The sequence below is a fragment of the Miscanthus floridulus genome, chromosome 16, assembly GCF_019320115.1.
Source record: "Miscanthus floridulus cultivar M001 chromosome 16, ASM1932011v1, whole genome shotgun sequence".
Taxonomy (NCBI): Eukaryota; Viridiplantae; Streptophyta; class Magnoliopsida; order Poales; family Poaceae; genus Miscanthus; species Miscanthus floridulus.
In genome coordinates, this window is record NC_089595.1 from 24,287,883 (window position 1) to 24,299,241 (window position 11,359).

The window sequence follows — 11,359 nt, forward strand, 5'->3', positions numbered from 1 at the left end:
ATTTCTGATCAAATGTACTATACACTACACTAGAATGATTCTAACTCATCAATGGCCTCAACTTCGTACCAAAGGAAATTCTAAAGACAAGCAAAAAAGGGAAACCCTAAATCTCGGTCTTTATTCAATCAGAAATGCGCATCTAGTAATTAAACCCTTTGTATATTACAGTATGAAAGATCATTTGACGGGAGATTACACAGAAAAAGTGTTTTTTGGCCACTGTAAGTAGAACCCTAGGGTAGAACAAGAAATGGGAATAGAGGTATACCTCGGATGCGGCCTCCTTCTTGCTGCTACTATTGTCCGACGAGTCGCTGGAGTTCTCGTCGTCATTCCTTGGCGAGCGGCTCCTCGATAGGGACCCGATGGCTGAGGAATGGAGCGGGGAAGCCGAGTGCGAGGAACAATTGCTACTAGAGCCACCATTGCAGTGGCCCAGAGCACGATGCACGGCCAAGGAGTCCGCGGCGGCGGCGTTGTCGCTCATCTGCGTAGATGGGGTGGCTCGCCGACGACGGCTCCGAGGGAGGAGAATGTGAGGGGACTAGGAAAGGGAGACAAAAGGGGGCGGTGAGCGAGTGAATGGGTGACCGACTGCAGAAGTAGGGGATAGGGTTTTAAGGCACACGGGTGAAGGGGTAAGGTGACTGATTCAAGGAAATGGTGAACACACCCTAGTCTATACACACAACCAAACACACCACAAGTTGGCTCCACTAGTACAGCTACCAGCCCATGCACCCAACCAAACAAAACCCTAGCTCAACTAGGCCTGGTATACCAGCCCAACCAAACAAGCCTATGTTGGCTACAAAGAGGCAGGCCAATACTACCTAGGCTCCATTTCTAGCCAGGCGAACATTTGGTGCACCCTGTACACTATGCTAGATTTGCACATCACTGCCGGCCTCATCACTGCTAGATTTGTGAGAACTGGTAGTGATGTACCTTCACTGCCGATTATGAGCTTGAAAATGAAAAAAATGATTGGGGCTGGGCTAAAACCGGTAGTGAAGGACCACATCACTGCCGGTTTGTCACTTGAACTGGCAGTGTTTTGGCGAGCACTCATCACTGCCGGTTTAAGCAAGAGCCGACAGTGATAGGGCTCTATCACTGTCGGTTCTAGCTAAGAACCAATGGTGATAAGCCTACAACACAAAAGGCTATAGCCGTCCTCTCCTTTCTCCTCTCTTCCATCCCGAGAACAGAGGCGCGCGTTTGGACCCTTCCCTCCATTGTTGCGGCTGCTCTTCACCATGAAGCTAGTGCTTGGATTTTGAAGAATGGCTTGATCTTTATGCTTTAAGGTTTGTAACAAACATCGACTCCTTTGATTTTGTTGCTTAATTAGCTTTGTTTTGATGGCTACATTGCTTGATTCTCATTCTAGTTCTTTCTCCATTCTAGAGAGCACTTTTCCAATTGGACATTTGTGCCAGGCTCAAATTATGGTGAATCCATCATCCAAAAGGTTGGTGTCTATGAACACATTTAAATTCCTAGCTAATTATTCCATGGTGGTCAAGATCATCATTGTTAGTATGTGATGCTATAATTAGTTCTTAGAAGTAGAGTAGAATAGTTGTTCTTCAATATTGTGCAATAATTGTTTTTTACTACGATTTTCAATTTACAAGGCCGGGGCTACCAATTTCAATTTTCAATAGTTAGTGTACAATAATGTTTTTCCAAAAATGGTACTTTTGAGCTACAATTGTTGTTTATGAAGCTCGATTTCTTATTAATTCTTTGTAATTACTATCTCAGTATTTTTTTGTGCAGAGATGGATCGAGAGTGGATGCATCTATCCCAAATGGACAAGCGGTACATGCATGGCGTCAGCCAGTTTATCACCGATGCCAAAGCCCATGCTAGGAATAGGAACCCTATCTTCTGCCCATGCAAAGATTGCAAGAATCATAGGAACTTTTGTCAAATTGAGTCTATATGATCGCACTTGATTACCAGGGGGTTCATGCCAAACTATACAATATGGACTATGCATGGCGAGGTTGGTGTGAATGTTCTGCGAGAAAACGATGATGATGTGGACATGCCTGACGTAGCCATCCACGATGCTGACGAGGAACCCGGTGTCAACACGGAACCTATGGCCACAGTTAATAATGTGTTTAGGAACACGCTAGCTGACGACACCGAGGATAACGATGGCATTTCTCAGCTACTACGTAATGTAGAGACCGGATGTCTTAGTGAAAAATAGCTAAGAAAGCTAGAGAAAATGAGACAAGATGGCAAAACACCATTGTATAGGAATTGTCCAATGAGCAAACTAGAAGCCGACATCATGCTGTTAGAGTTCAAATCGACAAACGGATTGAGCGATAAAGGCTTCGATCAGTTGTTAGGTATAATAAAGAAAATGCTCCTAGAAAAAAATGAGTTGCCAGAAAAGACATACTTGGCCAAGCAAATGATCTGCCCCATCAGCCTCGAGGTTGAAAAAAATCCACGCATGTTCTAATGATTGCATATTGTACCATAGAGAAAAATACAAAGACTTGGACAAGTGCCCCAAGTGTGAAGCTCCACGGTACAAGGAAGGGTCGTTAGATGAGGGTACCAAGACCAGAGGAGGTTCCATAAAGGTCGTTTGGTATTTCCCTATAGCTCCCCGGGTGCATAGGTTTTTTGCATGTGCAAAGTCAGCCAAGCTATTGCGCTGGCATGACGAAGAGCGTAAGAAAGATACAATGATGTGGCACCGCGCTGATGGGCATGACTAGAGGACTATCAATACTATGTTCTATAAGGACATCGGTGGAGAGATAAGGCACCTTTGGTTTGCTTTGAGCACAGATGGGATGAATCCTTTCGACCAGGTTAGAAGCAATCATAGCACCTAGCCAGTGACGCTCTATATATACAACCTTCCACCTTGGGTCTGTATGAAGTGGTCATACATCTAGATGCCACTACTGATCCAAGGGCCAAGACAGCCTGGGAATGACATCGATGTGTTTCTAGAACCAGTGATCGATGAACTAGTGGAGATGTTTGAAAAGGGTGTGCCGGATGTTTGGGACGAGTACAAAAAGGAACATGTCACGATCAAGGGAGTACTTATCGCTACAATCACTGACCTGTCAAGTCAAGGTTCATTGTCCGGAGAGAAGACAAAAGGCTATACTTGATGTGTCGAGTGCTTGGACGACACTGATGCGGTAAATCTACCGAATAACTCAAAGATAGTTTATATAGGACACCGTAGGTTCCTACCTAAGGATCACCCTTACCATAGGAATAGAAAAGATTTCAATGGTACTATTGAGAAATGCTTAGCTCCAAAATATCGAGATGGGACTGCGATACTTCAAGAACTCAACAAATTGGAGGTTGTCCTTGGGAATGAGGACAATGCAGTAGCAGTGCCTGATGGGAGCATTTGGAAGAAAAAATTAGTTTTCTAGAAACTACCTTACTGGCTATTTCTGAGTGTACGCCATTGTCTTGATCCCATGCACATCAATAAAAATGTGTGCGCCAACACTCTTAACACCTTGATGGACACCGGGGGGACATTGAAGGATTCACTAGCCACACGCCTGGACATGCAACACTTGGGAATCAGGAAGGAGCTGCATCCCATGGAGATAGAGAATGGCCAGTTTGAACTTCCAGTTGCGTCATGGACATTGAAGAAGGAAGAAAAGCGTGCGCTTATTTCTTTCTTCAACGAACTCAAAGTCCCGATGGGCTACTATGTGAACCTGAAGAGGCTAGTGAACATGAGAGAACTCAAGTTCAACTATGGCCCTATGAAGGCCCATGACTATCATGTCATTATGACTCAGCTGCTCCCTATTGCCTTGCGTGGTATCCTCCCCCTCAAAGGTCCGCGCCCCAATCATAAAGCTTTGCTCGTTCTTCAACGCGATCTCAAAAAGGTCATTGATGTGTCCACGCTAGAGCAGCTACAGCGGGACATAGCCAAAACTCTTGTTAGGCTTGAGATGCATTTCCCACTAACTTACTTTGATATCTCATTGCATCTGCTCATTCATCTTGTTGACCAAATTAGAGCCCTTGGCCTAATGTACCTGCATCAGATGTTTCCTTTCGAAAGATTGATGAAAGTTTTTAGGAGGTATGTTAGGAACAGATTCATGATAGAAGGGGGCATGGTTGAAGGATGGTCAACGGAGGAGGCCATTGAGTTCTGCACATATTATCTAGACATCAAAAGGGTCGGAGTTCCAGAATCTCATCATGAGGGAAGACTATGTGGCAAAGGAACGACCGGGGAGAAATCTGTTACAGTAGACAACCCTGTTTCTTTTAGACAGGCACAATTCGCTATTCTCCAGCAAGCCGAGGGTGTGATGCCATACATTGATGAGCACATGCAATCGCTGCAAACTCAGTATCCGAGCAGGTCATGGGCTTGGCTGGATAAAAAAAACATAAGGAGGAATTTGTCAGCTGGTTGCGACGTCGCTTGCTTGGAATAAAGTTGGGTAATCAACTGGATGCCTTAGCCAAGGGACCTTTGAGTACATATCTTAAGTACCAAGGGTATGAGATCAATGGATTCACATTTTACATGAAAAAGCAAGATGGAAAGAGCACATACCAAAATTGTGGTGTTCGTTTTGATGCTCATGACGAGAACGGCAATGTGCAGGCGACATACTATGGTTTCATAGAGGAGATATGGGAGCTAGCCTATGGTCCATTGAAGGCAGCTCTTTTTCGCTGACAGTGGGCCCAGCTCGAGGAAATCAACACTGACAGCGAAGGGTTCACTACCGTTGATCTCACTAAGACTGCATACAGAGACAACCCCTTCGTCCTGGCAAGAGATGTTATGCAAGTCTTCTATGCAAGGGACAATAAGACAAAATGAAGGCTAAAATTAGTCCTAGAAGGGAAAAGGAAGATTGTCGGTGTCAATGGAGTGACGGATAAAGAAGACTACAGGGGCTATCAGGAAATGTCTCCATTCGGGGCGAACGTACCCCTACCTATCCTTCAAGAGGGTGACAAACCTGCTTATGTACGAATTGATCACAATGAGGCCCTCATTGTTGATGGACCTAAAGATAGTTCGATTATTGTTAACTATGTAATCATTATGCAGACGTTGTATCAGTAATTCGCACTGAATATTTAATTTATATTTTATGCGCATCTCTACAATTTAATTATTGACTATGTAATCAAATATTAAGATGATGTTCACAAACACTATTATTTGATAATTATAGACCATTAATTCATTATCATAGAATTAAATAATCAAGACATAAATTTTTGTGTTATTTTAGAATATAAACTAACTGCATTATTTCTATTAATAAATAAAGAAACAAAAGCAAAATAAGTGAACTCCCTATTCTAGCTCAGCGGTTAAGGCCGTGCACTCTGTACTCTGAGACCCGCGCTCGAATCTTAGGCGGGCTAAACTTTTTTGATTTTGCATTTATTATTTAGTAGTGCATTACAATGGGATAAAAGAAAAAATAAAACCATTCTGACCAAACTCCCTATCCTAACTCAGCGGTTAAGGCTGCGCACTCTTGACCCCATGATCCGCGCTCGAATCTCAGGTGGGCCAAACTTTTTTATATTTTTTACAAAAGACTATGATGGCAGGCTCCAAACTGACACTGTTTTTTTTATATTTTTTTACCTAAAGTTGGCGGCAGGGCCCTTCACTGCCGGTTTTGGTTTTAAAACCGGCAGTGATAGTTTCTATCACAGTCGGTTGCTCAAACCAACACAGAAGGCCCTATTCATTGTCGGGTTTTAAACTAAAACCGATAGTGATATGTAGATGCTCATCACATGCCAACAGTGCTCCCATGACCACAACCACGACTGCTAGCCCCTATAAAATGGCCCTCGGCCAGGAGCTAGCCTCTCCATGCATGTTGGTTTTAGCCAGGCCTTATCAGCCATGATACAATGTTTTCCTCTCACAACAAACCACAGATATCGTTATGCATCGTAGTCCACCAAAATGGTGCACACATGAGGTACTAGAAGAATGCTACTGAAGATAGAGCAACGCCGAAGATTGGAGATACCACGAGGTTCACAGAGCCATCCGCTGTGGTGCCGAGCTGAATCCGATGTGCTCTGGACTATACCAAGAAAAAGGCCATGTATAGCAGAGGCATGGATTCATCGATGCCACCTATCATCTCCAACCGGTATAGCTCGTAGACCACCTCGGTGCTATTGTTTGACCCTAGTTGGTTCTAGAAGAATGCTACTGAGGTGGTTAAATTATAATGTGTTGATACACATTGATGGTAACATTGACCTATATGCAAATAGGTCTTTGTTATTGTATATGTAATTTTAGTGTAAGGTCTTTGTTATCGTATATGTAACTTATTTCTAATTTTTTGATGTATTTCATTACTATCTAAATAAATATATCGTTGTTGTTAAAACTTTCCCACTATAGTATCTAAATAAATATATCCTTCGCATATATGGACCTTCACCGTCGGTTCTATTTAGAAACCGACAGTGATAGTCACCTTCACTCTCGGTTCTATTTAAAAACCGGCAGTGATAGTAACTTTCAGTGTCGGTTCTGTTTAAAAACAGGCAGTGATGTCCATGGCCCCCTATATAAAACAAACTGTTGGCCACATACATCGATCTCACCCACCCACGAACTCTCTCAGTCTTATTTCTCACATTTCACTCTCACTTCTCAAGACATCCACTCTCTCTCTACGTGATTTGGTCATGGCTCCTACATTTTTCAATGGTATTGATATGTTGTCTTCTCTAATATTCTATCTATATTCATTTGATCTATATTTATATTCATGTTTCTTTGTATTCTATATTTATATATATTCTTATTCCTTGCATTCGATCTATATTTAATTATGTTGCCATATTTTACTTGGAAGAATTTTTTGTGCATATATTTTATGTTCATATTTTTTTTTGCATTTTATCGATCAGGTGGTATGAACAACGGACCTCCCCCACCACAAGAGCCAGGTTTCCACCCTGGCGATGAGCCATTCGCTCCTAATGTGGCCATTCCACGGTTCCCTATTCCAGCTATTGTATGAAATATTTTCCAACATCTTTTGTTTTTTATGCTAACAAATAACTGTAATTAGTTTAATATCATTGTTGCATGCTTATATGTCGTAGACTATATCCCCAATAGATTGGCTGTGAACAGCACTTAGCTGGTTCTTTATCTCGGACATCATCGAGAATACGACATCTAATGCAAGTGGTCAGCTATGGACATGTGAACTTAGTTTTTTCATCCCTATGAGGGGTTCAAATCATCAGAACCATATCCACGAAACGGGAATATAGAGCCCGAACGTGATAAGCGCCTAATTAAGTGTCGTGCGCATTTGTTTAGAGGCACTTTGACGTATTTGCTATAATGTGCCTGATTTCTCGCATTTTAAGGCACTTGCTTTGAATGCTGGTGATATCCCCGTCCCACAAGCAAGTGAATGGTTTACGAGCTACAACCATGCGGATGTGGTAAAATGGTCACTTATACCTAAGCCGTGGTTATTTGTTGTTTATTATTGTAATAACATTCTCTAATTTTTTTCTTTTTCTCCACATGCAGATTGCGCTACAGGACCTTACCTATGCTGCATGTGGCTTATGGGCCATTCTAGACTAAGCTACGGAGCAACTCAGGTACGATTGGGACTTCTGCAATGGAAACCTCGGCCAGTTCACTATAGAAGGATGCCAGTACCGCATAAGGATTACTAACAGGGGCAGTGGTCGTTCAGTAGGTTACATCTATGGCCGACCATTCTTTCGGTATTGTGAGGCACGAGAGAGTACACTCCTTAGGGCATTGGACTTTATAATTCGTGACATCAATTACCATATATGGCTACAGAGGCATGTTAGTGTGCATGGTCCGATCGATCCCGGCAGTGATTCCGATAGTAATTAATGTTAATTTAGCTAGGTTTTCAAGGTCGTAGTTTAATTGGGTTCTAATTTTAATATGTACGACTTTGTGTGTTTAATTATTGTCATGCATGTAATTCATGTAACATTCTGGTGTCGTATTGGTCTCAAACTTTTTCTCAGGCTTGCACTTGCCATGTGTGAAGGAAACACCAAGTTTGGAATTTTCTGGAGATGGTTTGCTACTTTCTAAGGTTTAATTGAATTTCCGCGTGACGAGACCATTAAATTATAGGTTGAACTGAGTCTAGCCACGAAAAAATCCGGAATGGTGGCAAACTTTTACACTGGCTCTAATGTGCCCTAGGGATAAAAATTTTGTGGAGGTGGATGGAAAAAATCTATTGGGTCCAAGATGAAATTCACCATCTTTTGTCTCATTTGGCCCAGAGATAAATATAATAAATAAATAAATGAATAGAAAAAAATAAGATCCTGTGTGGGGTCTTAATTTGGGTGTACATGCTTGCTAAAAACATTTCAAGCCATTTCGACATAGGCGGAGTATACATGCTTCACAGAGGTATATGTGCCCTTTCATCGAACCATGACTATACACAGGTTATCAAGGTTTCTATGGTTCATAGGCATTCCTGTGTCGTATTGGCTTCAAACTTTTTCTTAGACTTGCATGTGCCAAGGAAACACTAAGTTTGGGATTTTCCAGAGATGGTTTGCTACTTTCTGAGGTTTAACTGAATTTCCGTGCAACGAGACCGTTTAATTATAGGTTGAACTGAGTCTACCCACAAAAAGATCTAGAATGGTGCCAACCTTTTACATAGGCTCTAATGTGCCTTAGGGATAAGAATTTTGTAGAGGTGGATGGAAAAAATCTATTGGGTCCAAGATGAAATTCACCCTCTTTTATCTTATTTGGCACGAAGAAAAATATAATAAATAAAAAAATGAACAGAAAAACCTAAGATCCTGTGTGGGGTCTTAATTTGGGTGTACATGCTTGTCAAAAAAAATTCAAGCCATTTCGACATAGGTAGAGTATACATGCTTCACAGAGGTACATATGCCCTTTCATCGAACCATGAGTATACAAATAGGTTAAGGTTTATGTGGTTCATAGGTATTCCGGTATCGTATTGGCCTCAAACTTTTTCTTAGGCTTACACGTGCCACGTGTGAAGAAAACACCAAGTTTGAGATTTTCCGGAGATAATTTGCTACTTTCTGAGGTTTAATTGAATTTCTGCGTGACGAGACCGTTTAATTATAGGTTGAACTGAGTCTACCCACGAAAAGATTCAGAATGGTGTTAAACTTTGACATAGGCTCTAATGTGCCCTAGAGATAAGAATTTTGTGGAGGTGGATGGAAAAATCTATTGGGTCCAAGATAAAATTCACCCTCTTTTGTCTCATTTGGCATGGAAAAAAATATAATAAATAAAAAAATGAACAGAAAAAAACTAAGATTCTATGTGGGATCTTAATTTGGGTGTACATGCTTGCCAAAAAAAATTATGTCATTTCGACATAGGTAGAGTATACATGCTTCACAGAGGTACATGTGCCCTTTCATCAAACCATGACTATACACATAGGTTATTAAAGTTTCTATGGTTCATAGGCATTCCGGTGTCGTATTAGCCTCAAACTTTTTCTCAGGCTTGCACGTACCACATGTGAAGGAAACACCAAGTTTGGGATTTTTCGGAGATGGTTTGCTACTTTGTGAGGTTTAATTGAATTTTTGCGCAACGAGACCGTTTAATTATAGGTTGAACTGAGTCTACCCACGAAAAGATCCGAAATGGTGCCAAACTTTTACATAGGCTCTAATGTGCCCTAGGGATAAGAATTTTGTGGAGGTGGATAAAAAATTCTATTGGGTCTAAGATGAAATTCATCCTCTTTTATCTCATTCAGCACATAAAAAAATATAATTAATAAAAATATAATTAGAAAAACCTAAGATCCTGTGTGGGATCTTAATTTGGGTGTGCACGCTTGTCAAAAAAATTTAAGCCATTTCGACATAGAAATACATATGCTTCTATTTATTCAGTATATAAAAGATTTTTTAATATATATAAACATCACTGTCGGTTTCAAGAAACCGGCAGTAATGAGAAGAAACCGATAGTCATGCTTGTTATCACTGTCGGTTTATTTTGAAAACCGGCAGCGATATATAAAAAAATAAAAAAAATTGTGCTAGCCCTTGGGTTTGAGCTCGGGTCTCGGGCTACAGAGTTCAGACACTTAACTGCTATGCTAGTATAGGATGTGTTCCATGGTTTATTTATTTTATCATTTTGACCTTTAGACCGCTTAATAAATTATAAAATTTAACCAAAAAAATTGGGCCGCCCGGGATTCAAACACGGGTATCGGGGGCTAAGTTGCGCGGTCTTAACCGTTGAGCCAGTAGGAGGTGTTCGAAAGATGTGGAAAAGATAATTTACTTATGCTGTAACCACACACGAAAATCACTGTCGGTTTAAAGAATGACCCGGTAGTGATGTGATAGATGACAGACATGCTGCAACACGAAATTATCTAGAAGAGCAACAGTCCTATTGGTCCCCTGGATCTCCAGTACGTAGCATATCATATACTGCGGTCTTCGTGACAACGAGGTAAGCAAAATAAGGTCATACAAAATGCAACATCAATATGTAAGCAAATAAACGAGAGGTCATATGCAATGCAAAGTATCAACCCAAGGTGATGATGATCAAATAAAGGATTCGACGACACGGTTTTTTTTAGCACCAGTAAATTATTACATCGACCTAAGGCATTGATTAATTAGTAGTGCTACTACTAATTACTGTCGGTGCTGCCGCATGCGTCATCCCCCTGCTGTCGGTCCTCTTCACACTTCTTGCGCTCAGCCCTGCACCGGTGCCATTCCGCATCCATCGCGAGACGCCGCTCGGTCTCCTCCTGGCGGTGGCACTTCTCCTCCTCCTCGAGGCAGTGCTCCTCCTCCTTAGAGATCTCGACGACGCGCTTCAGGATGCAGTCATCGGTCTCCTTCTGTGTGATGGCGCGGAGGTGCCAGTCCTTCTCCTCCTTCTGAGCCATCTCCAACGAGTTGAAGACGACCTCCTCCACTGGAAGAGGTTCTAGTTCCTCCTCCGATGCGGTCTCACGGTTCGGATCATCCTCGAGGTTCACCTAGAGGTCCGATTTGGACGACGACATCGGTGGAGGCATCGGGGGGGGGGGCGTGAGGACGATGGGTTCAGCTTCGCCCATGTTGTCTTCAAGCAGCAAGGCATTGTGCGTGGTGGTGGGTCAATGGCCGGGGCGAGGTGTGCATGGGAAGGGCAGTGTGCTTCGATTTCTTAACGCGCGGTGGTGTGGCGGCCGACTGTGTGCATGGGGGGCTTATATAGGTGTGTCGGTGGTGGAACTGATCACGGTGCAATAACTCTAC